Below are 13,077 nucleotides of genomic sequence, written 5' to 3' on the forward strand. Positions count from 1 at the left end.
GTGCTTTTCCCAAAGAATTGTATGTACTCTCGATACCAAATCTGGGTCAGAAATCATATAATACTTATTACATATAAAATTTTCAATGCTGCAAAGATAAGTATTGTAAATATATAATCACAATATTTATGTTTAAGATTTTAAAACAATTTCTTCAAATCATAGGAATTTATGAAAAATGATTCAATAGCTTGAAGTAGAAACCTATAATCAAAAAATTTTGATACAAGACACATCCCTTGATAATCAACTGTCAGATATCCACTCCATTTCCAGGTTGTGCTGGAATGTTGCTTCATAGAAATAGAAAGTTCACGTCCAAGTTTGGCCTAACATACATGTTTGCTTTTTTCCTTTTTATTGTGGAATTTAGTGCATTATGAAAACATTTTTTTACTTATCTCTCAACACTTTGGTATGTATCCAGCTTGTTGCTAAGGGATGCAAATTATGAGGGGCCAAGCACATGATCTTTCACATCTAGCAATAGCTACTAAATCAAATTTCGAAAACAGGACTCCATCCACTATTAATTTTTTACATGTTCTGTTTTAGCAGCTATATTGGTGGGCTCTTTACAAAAGAAACTGGGTTCATGTGACTAATAATGATTTCTCATTGCTATATTGGGAACAACAATAAAAGGTTAAGTTCCACTACTGGTTTAATCAGATACCAGGGTAGCAGAATTAATAGAACACAGCTGTGCTTAGAGAAAACCAAACAACTATTGATTTCTTTTCAAATTAAATTCATACACTGAAAATACATATGTGACTCAAGGGACAACCTATGGAAAACGATTATGCTTTCTATTTCTAACTGAAATCAACATCTAATCAATTATATATTTAGAATGATTATAGTAAGGTGACACAATAAGAATTAAATGAAAATAACATTTATTATTATACTGTACATTAAAATGCCAGATTTTGATTGGTTCATTCTCTAACCCAGAACAGCAGGAGATAATTTTTACAGGGGATGAACAAATGGAAACAAAATGTCATATAAGGTATAAAGGGACAAAATGATGAACATTTATCAAAGTGATTGTAAGCACCGATGGGTAAATATAAAAAAGATGTGGTATGATTGCCAATGAGACAACTATCCACAAAAGACCGAAATGACACAGACATTAACAACTAAAGGTCACCGTACGACCTTCAACAATGAGCAAAGCCCATAAAGATTGTTTTAGTTTTTCAGTGAGGAATGCTTAAATCAAAATTCAAATTAAATTAAATTTCAATACAAAAATCTTGCAAACACATACTTTTACTGGATCGTGAAAGAACTTTAGAATGAAAAACTCCATGATGGTTTAACAAAGTTATTGAAGTCTAAAAAAAACTTTAACCACAAACTGAACCTAAATTTTGAAGCCTCCAACGGAATCTACCATCCCTACGACTCACTTTCACGAAATAAATTTCACAGGCTTGACCACAAAATCAGAGACATCAAAAATACCTTCTTCAATAATTCTGCACTGTAAATTCATTCAAAATTGGACGACACATGAGTTTTTCTATAACAATAAATCAAAGACTAAAATATAATAAAGTAAAAAAAAAATTTCTTTTTATATTTTCATGGTCTCATAGAGTTTTGGTTTCATTGACATATATGTCACCTCTCCTTTTATTTATATAAAACAATTATCTTTAATGACTGTTATCTTCTCTCTTCACTGTTTCAGGTAATTATAAGTAAAAGATATATATATACAGACAATTTATCAATTACCAGATCTTATTGCTAAAACAGATTTTCACAGGAAGCAGAATGTTGATTCTAGAGCTATTATTGGCTGAGCCACAACAGAATATATATATTTGATATACCATTGGAAATTAAGTGAAGACTATAATGCTTGTGTCGCCCTATGGGGGATGGCTTTTCAGTTGCCTTTTGAGGAGTAATGGCTGCTGTTTAATAGTGTTTGTTAACTAAGTTTTTATTGAAATAGAAGCCAGTCACAGAGACATTCAATTTTAATTATTTAAAACTTTTTTAATTCTAAAACAAGTTGGACTATTTAATCAAGAATAAATGTTTTAATGGTTATTATCTCATGTCAGCACACAATTATATGTATTCGTAAGTGACAATCTGCTTTCAACACAATATTGCTATGATCAGCATAACAGGAATAAAATGATAGCAATATACGACCAAAAAATTAAAATTTTTGCGGTCGTATAAAAAGAATGTGTCCATAGTACACAGATGCCCCACTCACACTATCATTTTCTATATTCAGTAAACCATGAAATTGGGGTCAAAACTTTAATTTGGCATTAAAATTAGAAAGATCATATCATGGGGAACATGTGTACTAAGTTTCAAGTTGATTGGACTTCAACTTCATCAAAAACTACCTTGACCAAAAACTTTAACCAGAAGCGTGAGGAACAGATGGACAGACAGAAGAAGGAACAGACGGACGGAGTCACAGACCAGAAGACATAATGCCCCTCTTCTAGTGTAGGTGGGGCATAAAAAGATGTGGGGTTTACATCAATGAGAGCAAACCAAAGACACAAACAAATAGCTAAACAAGAATGTGTCCCAAGTACACGGATGCCTCATCTGCACTATCATTTTCTATGTTCAGTGGACCGTGAAAATGGGATAAAATATTTAATTTGGCATTAAAAATAGAAATAGCATCTCAAAAGGAACATGTTTACTAAGTTGATCGAACTTCAACTTCATAAAAACTACCTCGACCAAAAACTTTAACCAAAACTTTAACCTGAAACGGGACAAACGGACGGACGAATGAACAGACAGATGTAAGGACGGTACAGACCTAAAAACATAATGCCCATAAATGGGGCATAAAAATCTAGAGTGTAACATACAGTCTTCAACAAAAGACAGGGCTATCTACATTATGTCAAGCTTCAAATCAATCTGAGTCAAAAATGTCCTGAGAAGAGCAAAAGCATCATTTCAATCTGTCAATACACTTTTCTATTTGAATTCATAAAGGATATACATGGCTTAAATAGTAATTCTGCATTAAATTAAAAGCACACCAATAGATTGTTCATCCCGATAGATTTTCGCCTCAAGAAGCTAATGAAGTGGTAAACTTAACCTTCGATATATATAGTCAATCGATATCACCACCTAATATACGCCAGCAGCCATCAATGGAAGTTGCGTCTTGTATTGATTATTCACTTTATGCTCAGGACTGTTTAATTCTTCCTCCGATATTTTAACACATCTCGGGAGGGAAATCAAAAAGATAGAATCACTATTGTCTAAATCAAATCAGTCAGCCGTATAGCTTGGAAATGGATGCTTACATAACGCTTTACAATATATCAATAATACATGGAAGAACTCTACTTTCTCTTCCTGTACCATGTTTATCAAAAGAACTCTCTCTTTTTCCAATTTTCCCCCTACAGATCAAGTCATCACACTTCTATAATTTTATTGTATTTTAACTGCCTGATGTTTTAAAATTCCAGAAACACAATGTTATTTAAAGAATTTAACAATGCCATGGCATGCAGAGCATCATTTCTGTGTAGGCATTTGACATTTTGACATTTGTATAGATGGATAATTGTACTGCTACATTATAACAGTACACACATTGTCACAAGGCCACTATTTTCATATTACACTCACATGTACCTACTGTTGACTCCAGAGTAAATATTTTGTTTACTGGTTACCTTATATCTGGTATGTCATATCATTCTGGAAGTCAAATCAAACTGACGATTGGTATTACATAATTAGGAAAACAATTGTTTGTTTGACACCTATCTTTTTCTTGTATAGAATCATAAAACAGTATAATTCCAAACCCCCTCCCCCCAAATTGAACATATTGTAAGCTTGAGGTAACTTCTTTTAAGTACTCCTAGTTGACTGAGTACTCATAACCTGAAATTCAAGAATCTACTATCACAGATTAGGTCACCTACTGAAAAAGTCGAGTTAGTAATAATTTCGAAGTAAATGCAGAAGAATGTTGATGATTTCTGAGTGATCAACCACTATCTACATTCATAATTTATGACACAGTTTTCTTTCCATATCATTTTGAACATTCACAATTTATGACAGTGTTTTCTTTCCATATCTTTTTGAAAAGCAGTCACTCAACAGTGCCAAGTATGATTTTCAACATTTTGTACCTAATCATCTTGTGTGTACTGTATCATTGTGACATATACAATCTATGGTATGTACAAAAAACAGATGGACCCGATAATGTCTAACTAACAATCATTTTAAGCTGTCAGGTTAAGAGTTAATGTACTAATAATATGTCTCAATAACAATTCTATAATATAAATATAGCTGTTCTGGTTTGAATATGTGTGATTTATTTCTCTCTCACAATAGAATCATTATTGCTGCAGGAGCACATTATTATGAATTCGAAACAAGCAGATGGATCATACACTAATAGATGTTCAATTTGTCTGACCTGTTAGTCCTAGGGAGCAAATTTTCTCAAAGTCTGGTATACACTATGTCAATATTGGAATTAAGTATGTTCATAACCAGATGCTCTGCAGGGCGCAGCTTTATACGACCGCAGAGGTTGAAGCCTGAACAGTTGGGGCAAGTATGGACACAACATTTAAGCATGATACAGCTCTGAATTTGGATTGTGATTAAATAGTTGACTCAACATAGGTTTCTGACACAGAATGAATGTGGTCTAAGAACTTAAACTTAAAGACGTAAAAATTTTAAATTGGGACATTTACCAATATCCAAAATCTAAATACATGGTTAGATTCAGCATATCATAGAACCCCAAGAAATTCAATTTTTGATGAAATCAAATAATGTTCAATTTTAGAACCTTTAGACCTCAATGTGGACCAACTTTTCAACAATTTATCGAAGTCCATAGCCCGTAATTTCATCCTGGTTAACTTACATACCAAAAATCAGCCAAATATCTGAAAGAGTTTAGAAAAAATGTCTGTATAACTGTGATTTTCATCAATTTATCAAAGTCCAAAGCTCGTAATTTCGGCAAAATTTAGCGGAGCAGAACCAAACTTTAACTTGACCTGTAAAACATCATGGTTAACTCACATACAAAATATCAGGCCAATATCTGAAGGTGTTTAGAAAAAAACTCTGTATAATGGTTTGTTGCGGAATGATGGAATGACGGAATTTCGGACAAGGGTAAAACTATATGGCACCCACAACTTCGTTGCGAGGCCATAAAAATCTAAATAAATGGTTAGATTCAGCATATTGAAGATATTTAGAATCTAAATACACGATTAGTTTCGGCATATCAAAGAACCCCAATGATTCATTTTTTGATGAAATCAAACAAAGTTTAATTTTGGACCCTTTTGGCCCCTAATTCTTAAACTGTTAGGACCAAAACTCCCAAAATCAATACTAACCTTCCTTTTGTGGTCATAAACCTTGTGTTAAAATTTCATAGAGTTCTATTTATTTATACTAAAGATATTGTGCCAAAAGCAAGAAAAATGCTTAATTGGGACTTTTTTTTTTGCCCATTATTCCTAAACTGTTTGGACCAAAACTCTCAAAATCATTCCCAACCTTCCTTTTGTGGTCATTAAACTTATGTTAAGATTTCATAGATTTCTGTAAGTTATTGTGCAACCAGATGCTCTGCAGGGTGCAGCTTTATACGACCGCAGAGGTTGAACCCTGAACGGTTGGGGCAAGTATGGACACAACATTCAAGCTGGATTCAGCTCTAAATTTGGATTGTGATTAAATAGTTGACACAGCATAGGTTTCTGACACAGAATGAATGTGGTCTAATGAGACTTAAAATATTTTTTTTGCCTTTGAGCAATTCACTATGCTGTTGAATATTAATCCTCTCAAAAAAATGTTTGAAGAAATTTTCTTTTTATTTATGAAATCTGAAATGAGAAAAATTTAACCCCCCCCCCCCTTTTTCCCTTTTTCCAAAACTGATCTCAATTCAAATTTCTAATGGAGTTTGCAACAATAACTACTCATTTAAATACATCATAAAATAAAGCGCTTGTTATCACTGAATGGTAAAGATTGTTTTAATTTATCAGTTGATAGTAAAAGTGAATATACATTGTATATTGTATAAAACAATAATTTAAGTTGATTCAACTACTATTCTGGACAAAGAAAGATAACTCCAATTATTGTGCAATTAGATATTTCTTGCTATTGCGCAATACTGTGCAATTGAAAATATTTGCTATTGCACAATACTGTGCAATTGAAGATTTCTTGTTCTTGTGCAATACTGTGCAATTGAAAATTTCTTGATATTGCACAATACTGTGCAATTGAAGATTTCTTGCTATTGCTGAATACTGTGCAATTGAAAATTTCTTCTATTGCACAATACTTAATATAATAATTTTGGATCCTGATTTGAACCAACTTGAAAACTGGGCCCATAATCAAAAATCTAAGTGCATGTTTGGATTCAGCATATCAAAAAAGCCCAAGAATTCAATTTTTGTTAAAATCAAACTTAGTTTAATTTTGGACCCTTTGGACTTTAATGTAGACCAATTTGAAAACGCGACCAAAAATTAAGAATCTACATACACAGTTAGATTTGGCATATCAAAGAACCCCAATTATTCAATTTTTGATGAAATCAAACAAAGTTTAATTTTGGACCCCGATTTAGACCAACTTGAAAACTGGGCCAATAATAAAAATTTTTTTTCAAAATTTGCGGTCGTATAAAAATCTAAGTACATTTTTAGATTCAGCATATCAAAGAACCCAAATTATTCAATTTTTGATGAAATCAAAGAAAGTTCAATTTTGGACCCTTTGGACCTTAATGTAGACCAATTTGAAAATGGGACCAAAAATTAAGAATATACATACACAGTTAGATTCGGCATATCAAAGAACCCCAATTATTCAATTTTTGATGAAATCAAAGAAAGTTCAATTTTGGACCCTTTGGGCCCCTTATTCCTGAACTGTTGGGACCAAAACTCCCAAAATCAAACCAAACCTTCCTTTTATGGTCATAAACCTTGTGTTTAAATTTCATAGATTTCTATTTACTTATACTAAAGTTATGGTGCGAAAACCAAGAATAATGCCGATTTGGGCCCCTTTTTGGCCCCTAATTCCTACACTGTTGGGACCTCAACTCTCAAAATCAATCCCAACCTTCCTTTTGCGGTCATAAACCTTGTGTTTAAATTTCATTGATTTCTATTTACTTATACTAAAGTTGTTGTGCGAAAACCAAGAATAATGCTTATTTGGGCCCTTTTTTGGCCCCTAATTCCTAAACTGTTGGAACCAAAACTCCCAAAATCAATCCCAACCTTCCTTTTGTGGTCATAAACCTTGTGTTAAAATTTCATAGATTTCTATGCACTTAAACTAAAGTTATAGTGCGAAAACCAAGAAAATGCTTATTTGGGCCCTTTTTGACCCCTAATACCCAAAATATTGGGACCAAAACTCCCAAAATCAATCCCAACCTTCCTTTTGTGGTCATAAACCTTGTGTTAAAATTTCATAGATTTCTATGCACTTAAACTAAAGTTATAGTGCGAAAACCAAGAAAATGCTTATTTGGGCCCTTTTTGACCCCTAATACCCAAAATATTGGGACCAAAACTCCCAAAATCAATCCCAACCTTCCTTTTGTGGTCATAAACCTTGTGTTAAAATTTCATAGATTTCTATTCACTTTCACTCGATCAAGTTAAGAGTGCGAAAACTAAAAGTATTCGGACGACGACGACGATGCCAACATCATACCAATAAACAACCAAAAATTTTTTAATTTTTGCGGTCGTATAAAAACCAAGAAAAATGCTTATTTGGGCCCTTTTTGGCCCTTAATTCCTAAACTGTTGGGACCAAAACTCCCAAAATCAATCGCAACCTTCCTTTAATGGTCATAAACCTTATGTTTAAATTTCATAGATTTCTATTTACTTATACTAAAGTTAAGAGTGTGAAAACCAAAAGTCTTTGGACAACGACAACGCCAACGTCATACCAATATATAATCAAAAAATTTTCAATTTTTGCGGTCGTATAATATAAGCAGAACATCTTATTTAAACTTATCCCTTGAAATTTCAATTATCATCCTGCTCGTGAGAAAATTCTAAAATTGCATCTTGTATTTCAAATCTAAATAGCATAGGCGGATCCCCCACCCCCTTATGTGCAGTTCTGGATCTGAATTGCATTTGGCAGGCAAATAAAGTATTATCATAAAACCTAAGTTAAAATAATTCTGATCTGACCTGGAAAGAGACATTCTCATCATCATTACAAATAATTACTTGCTTTACTTACAGTAACTTGATTGAAGTTTCAATGAGGGATAACTAATTAATGATAAGTGTAATGGCTGTAATTTGTCCATCATTCTAAAATGTCTTGAAGGGAAAAATGCATAGCAACTTGTAAATGTAGGCAATCGATGCCATTACAAAGAAGGAAAGATATTCCATCAGAATAAGTCTATAAAACATATTTCATGATTCAAGAACTTTTAAGGTTTCCCTAAGTAATTGAAAAGTCTTGTGCCCTCAATCAATAATTAGAACTTAATTCAAGAAATCATGACAAAGGGAATCATTTTAATAAGTAATAATATATTTAAACTCCAAAATGCAGGCATACAATATGATAAGTCAATTCCTAATGATTTATTTGCGTCGGATTTATCTAAAATTGCACTACAGTCAATTATAACGCAAATAGAAAGAACAAGGGAAACACAAACAAACATAGACGAAATATATTCAAAACTTTGCGATGTCATAATCGATGAGATGAATGATAAAATTCCACGTTTTAGTACAAGCACAAATACCAGAAAACGCCATAAAATGAATAAACCGTTTTGGAACGACGAACTTAGATTATTATGGGATGACATGCGCACCAAGGAAAATCAGTTTTTAAAATTCAAAGGAAAAGCTAGCGTTAAATCAAAACTACGACAAGATTTCAAATCTGCACAAACTATATTCGATCGTAAACTACGAAAATGTGAAAGACAACATCGACAATCGTTTTGTATGGATATCGAAATCATGACTACGAAAAACCCAAATGAATTCTGGGAAAAAATTAAAAGGCTAGGACCACGAAAAAGTAAATTGATTCCAATGGAAGTATATAATACTGAAGGTGAAATCTTGATTGATGAAACTAGAGTTATTGATAAATGGAAATCCGACTTTGAACATTTGTATAATAATGATCAATCGGAAGAGGATTTCAACAGTGAATTTTATAGGTATGCATTATCTCATAAAACAGTATTAGAAGATATAATTTCGGATCCCTTGTACAATGACGACGAAGAATTAAATGGTGACATAACACTTGAGGAAATAGAAACTGTAATCAAAAGTGCGAAAAATGGAAAATCAACAGGGATTGATCAAATACCGTACGAAGTTTTAAAATTTCCAAATGTCTTTCAAGTGATTCGCTCTCTCTTTCAAGTGATTTTTGACACCAGTTGTATACCGTCAATCTGGAGAAAAGCAGTTATTTTTCCGATATTGAAGGATCCCTCATCTGACCATCGTATTCCGCTTAATTATCGAGGAATAAGCTTATTGTCCTGTATATCTAAGCTGTACAGTGCCTTCATAAATAACCGACTATCGACTTATCTAGACGAAAATGAGGTTCTTGCTGATGAGCAAAATGGATTCAGGAGACATCGTTCTTGCGAAGATCACGTCTTTTCTCTTAGTAGTGTGATTCGGAACAACGCTAATGTAATTGCAACATTTGTGGATCTAAAGAAAGCTTTTGACTTTGTGGACCGAGATATGTTACTTTATAAGCTTTTACTAAACAATATCGACGGCAAAATGTACAAATCTATCAAAAACATTTATTCCTACACAACAGCTAGTATTCGTGTCAATCAGAAGATGTCGGATTGGTTTGTTTGTAACTCTGGTGTGAAACAGGGAGACAATTGTTCGCCAACTTTGTTTTCTATATTCATTAATGACCTTGTGCAAGAAGTGAACAATTTGGATCTTGGTATAAATATCGAAGACACCAAATTGTCTATGTTGTTGTACGCAGATGACATTGTACTACTAGCATACAACGAGACGGATATGCAAAAGATGTTGGATAAACTACACGACTGGTGTAAACGGTGGCGAGTTCTAATAAATACAGATAAATCCAAAGTAGTGCATTTCAGATCTGGCAGACGACAGCGTACATCTTTCCAATTCAAGATTGGAGACAATGAATTAGAGGTTACAAGTCAGTACAAATATTTGGGAGTAATATTCAACGAGAAAAAAGACTTTGCATCAAACGCAGAAAATCTAGCAAAAGGTGGTGGACGTGCTCTAGGAGCAATTATCTCAAAACTTCACAATCTGAAGGAATTTGGATTTAAGACATTTGAGAAGCTGTATAATTCTTGTGTGGTACCAGTATTAGACTACAACTCCTCAGTTTGGGGATACAAAGACTTCTCCGGAATCAATAATATACAAAACAAAGCAATTAGATATTTTCTTGGAGTACACAAATTTGCACCAAAACTAGCCATAGAGGGGGATATCGGATGGCTACCTTCTAAAGAACGACGATGGCTCAACATGATAAGTTACTGGAATAGACTGTTGTTAATGGATAATTCAAGGATTTGCAAACGTATCTTTCAATGGGACTATAGCATATGCTCAAACAACTGGTCGGCAGAAATAAAAACTATAATGACAAACATTGGAGTTATGGAAACTTTTCACAATAGAAAGAGTTGTGATATAAATAATGCAAAATCAGCACTACTTGAACAGCATAGTCTTGATTGGTTAAAAAACTTAGATAGATATCCAAAACTGCGAACATTCAAAACTTTCAAAAATAATTTCTGTGCTGAATCATATGTGAACCTTAACCTACAACGCAACGAACGGTCGATGTTGGCTCAATTTAGATGCGGCATTCTACCTCTAAGAATTGAAACAGGACGGTTTAGTGGCGAACCTGAAGACAACAGACTTTGTAAAATGTGTAGCAAAAATGAAATTGAAAGTGAAACTCATTTCCTTATTAACTGTGATTTTTATAATGAACTTCGAAATGAACTTTACTCAACCATACCAAGCAAAGAAACATTTTTATCACTGCCACACTGTGAACAATTAATACAATTTTTAATTTATTTTCCAAGAAGAACAGCTAAATATATTTTACAAGCATTTACAAAACGCAGACAATTCATTTATGTAAATAATTGAAATACATGACTCTACTATGAAATGATTTAAAGATTTATATTTTTTAAGTGACTTATAGGTCCAATGGGCCGGGTGTACAAATATTGTATTGACAAATATTATTATTATACTGTATATATACACAATGTCACTATAATAAACAAATTCGTATTCGTATTCGTATTCGATAAGCCTTGTATATCTTTAATATCTTTTTTTCGTAGGGGCATCTTGCTTTCTAATATTATAGAATCATATTTTGATTCGAAAATACTAGAATTTCATTTACCTACGTTAGAGTATACAAATTGCATGACAAGAACACTGCTATATAGTAGAAAAACTACCTATACAATGTTTGATCCTAGATAACTGACATTTGTATATATGTACTATATTTATTTGTTTGTTTATTTGTCAAATAAACAATTTATATTGTAGTAATACAACACAAACAAATTACTGATAAGACAAACAACTAGTAGAATCATATTGTTGCAACACAAAAGCCAATTAACCAGTAACCTCAACATGTAGTTTGTGCTGTCAGATCTTTTGGTGGTCTCTTTTATATTCATTCAATGATGATTTAGTCACACATTGAGCATGTTGAGCTTGCCATATGGGTTGGGCTCCTCTCAATTCTTCTCCATATGTTGACTTTAGAAATCAATGTACACAAAGAGAAATATTACAGAGCAACTAAACAATACATTAAACCGAAGATTCTAGAAGTCATGTATGGTCTCCAATGGTAGAAAATGTTCTTACATGGTATGTTCTAGATTGGAGAGTCTAGACATGCTGTGAGTGATTTACTACTATCAATATCAAGTGTCAATTAATGCCATGGTGATGTTCCTGACTTGGGACATTACAAAGTCAATACTTTTGTTTCAACAGGCTAAAAACAGAATACAAAGCCCTTTGGTTAAAACATATTAAATAGCATGGACAATTGAATTGCTTCATGTACATGTATTGTATTGTATAAGATTGGCTAAAAGTATTGAAATTTATACAATTCTGTTTTCAGCTGTATTATTATAATAATAAACCATGTTAGTCAGCTAATAATTCAAGCCATAACAATATTACGTAATTCACAGGAATGCATACACCAACAATTTTATAATATTTCTACTAATCAATAAACGGCATAGAAAGTTTCTTATCCTCATAAAATGACAAATACAATGAAAGGGTTTTAACAATCTTAAAAACATCTTGCAATGACTATACAGGCCATCTGCCCTCAATTTGCATAAATGTTATTTTTAACAAAGAAAGATGAAATATAAGTGATGCCCACTGAACCTATTTGTTCATTGAGAACATCAACAGATGCAAGGATCTGAGACCTTTAAATGATTAAACTTAATAATGATGTAAAAATCAATTTGAGAATCATTGTTATAATGAGTCATATGCTTCCAATCATAATCTTGTCTTCTGAATCATGACTAAACTTCATTAGTTTCAATTTTTAATGATAACAGCTTTATAAAAATATTCTATAGATAATGTAATGTACTAAGAATATAGATGCACAAAACCAACATTTTGCCATTGAACAGATATAATTTTAAACCACTTTTTAGAAGCAAAATATTGTATTTCAACCATAGAAGGTATTGCAACAGAAAAGATGCCATAATTTTAAATAACTGTTAGAACTATGCTATTGTATTTAGATCACAGAACTATTGTTCCAAGATTACATAATTTTAAACCAATTTTTAGAAGTATGATATTATATTTATATCAAACATCTTATTGCAAAAGGCAATAAGTCACTTTTGAAGACTTTGATATTGTATTTCAATTA

The 13,077-nt window shown here is 32.4% G+C and overlaps 1 protein-coding gene across 4 annotated transcripts in view; it reads right to left on the reverse strand.

Moving 5' to 3' along the window:
* The window catches only part of LOC143079584 (neural cell adhesion molecule 2-like), a 96,324-nt gene that overhangs the window by 65,594 nt on the left and 17,653 nt on the right, over positions 1–13,077 (reverse strand). The gene's annotated exons all lie outside the window — the stretch shown is intronic.

The sequence above is a fragment of the Mytilus galloprovincialis genome, chromosome 6 (genome assembly GCF_965363235.1).
Source record: "Mytilus galloprovincialis chromosome 6, xbMytGall1.hap1.1, whole genome shotgun sequence".
Classification (NCBI taxonomy): domain Eukaryota; kingdom Metazoa; phylum Mollusca; class Bivalvia; order Mytilida; family Mytilidae; genus Mytilus; species Mytilus galloprovincialis.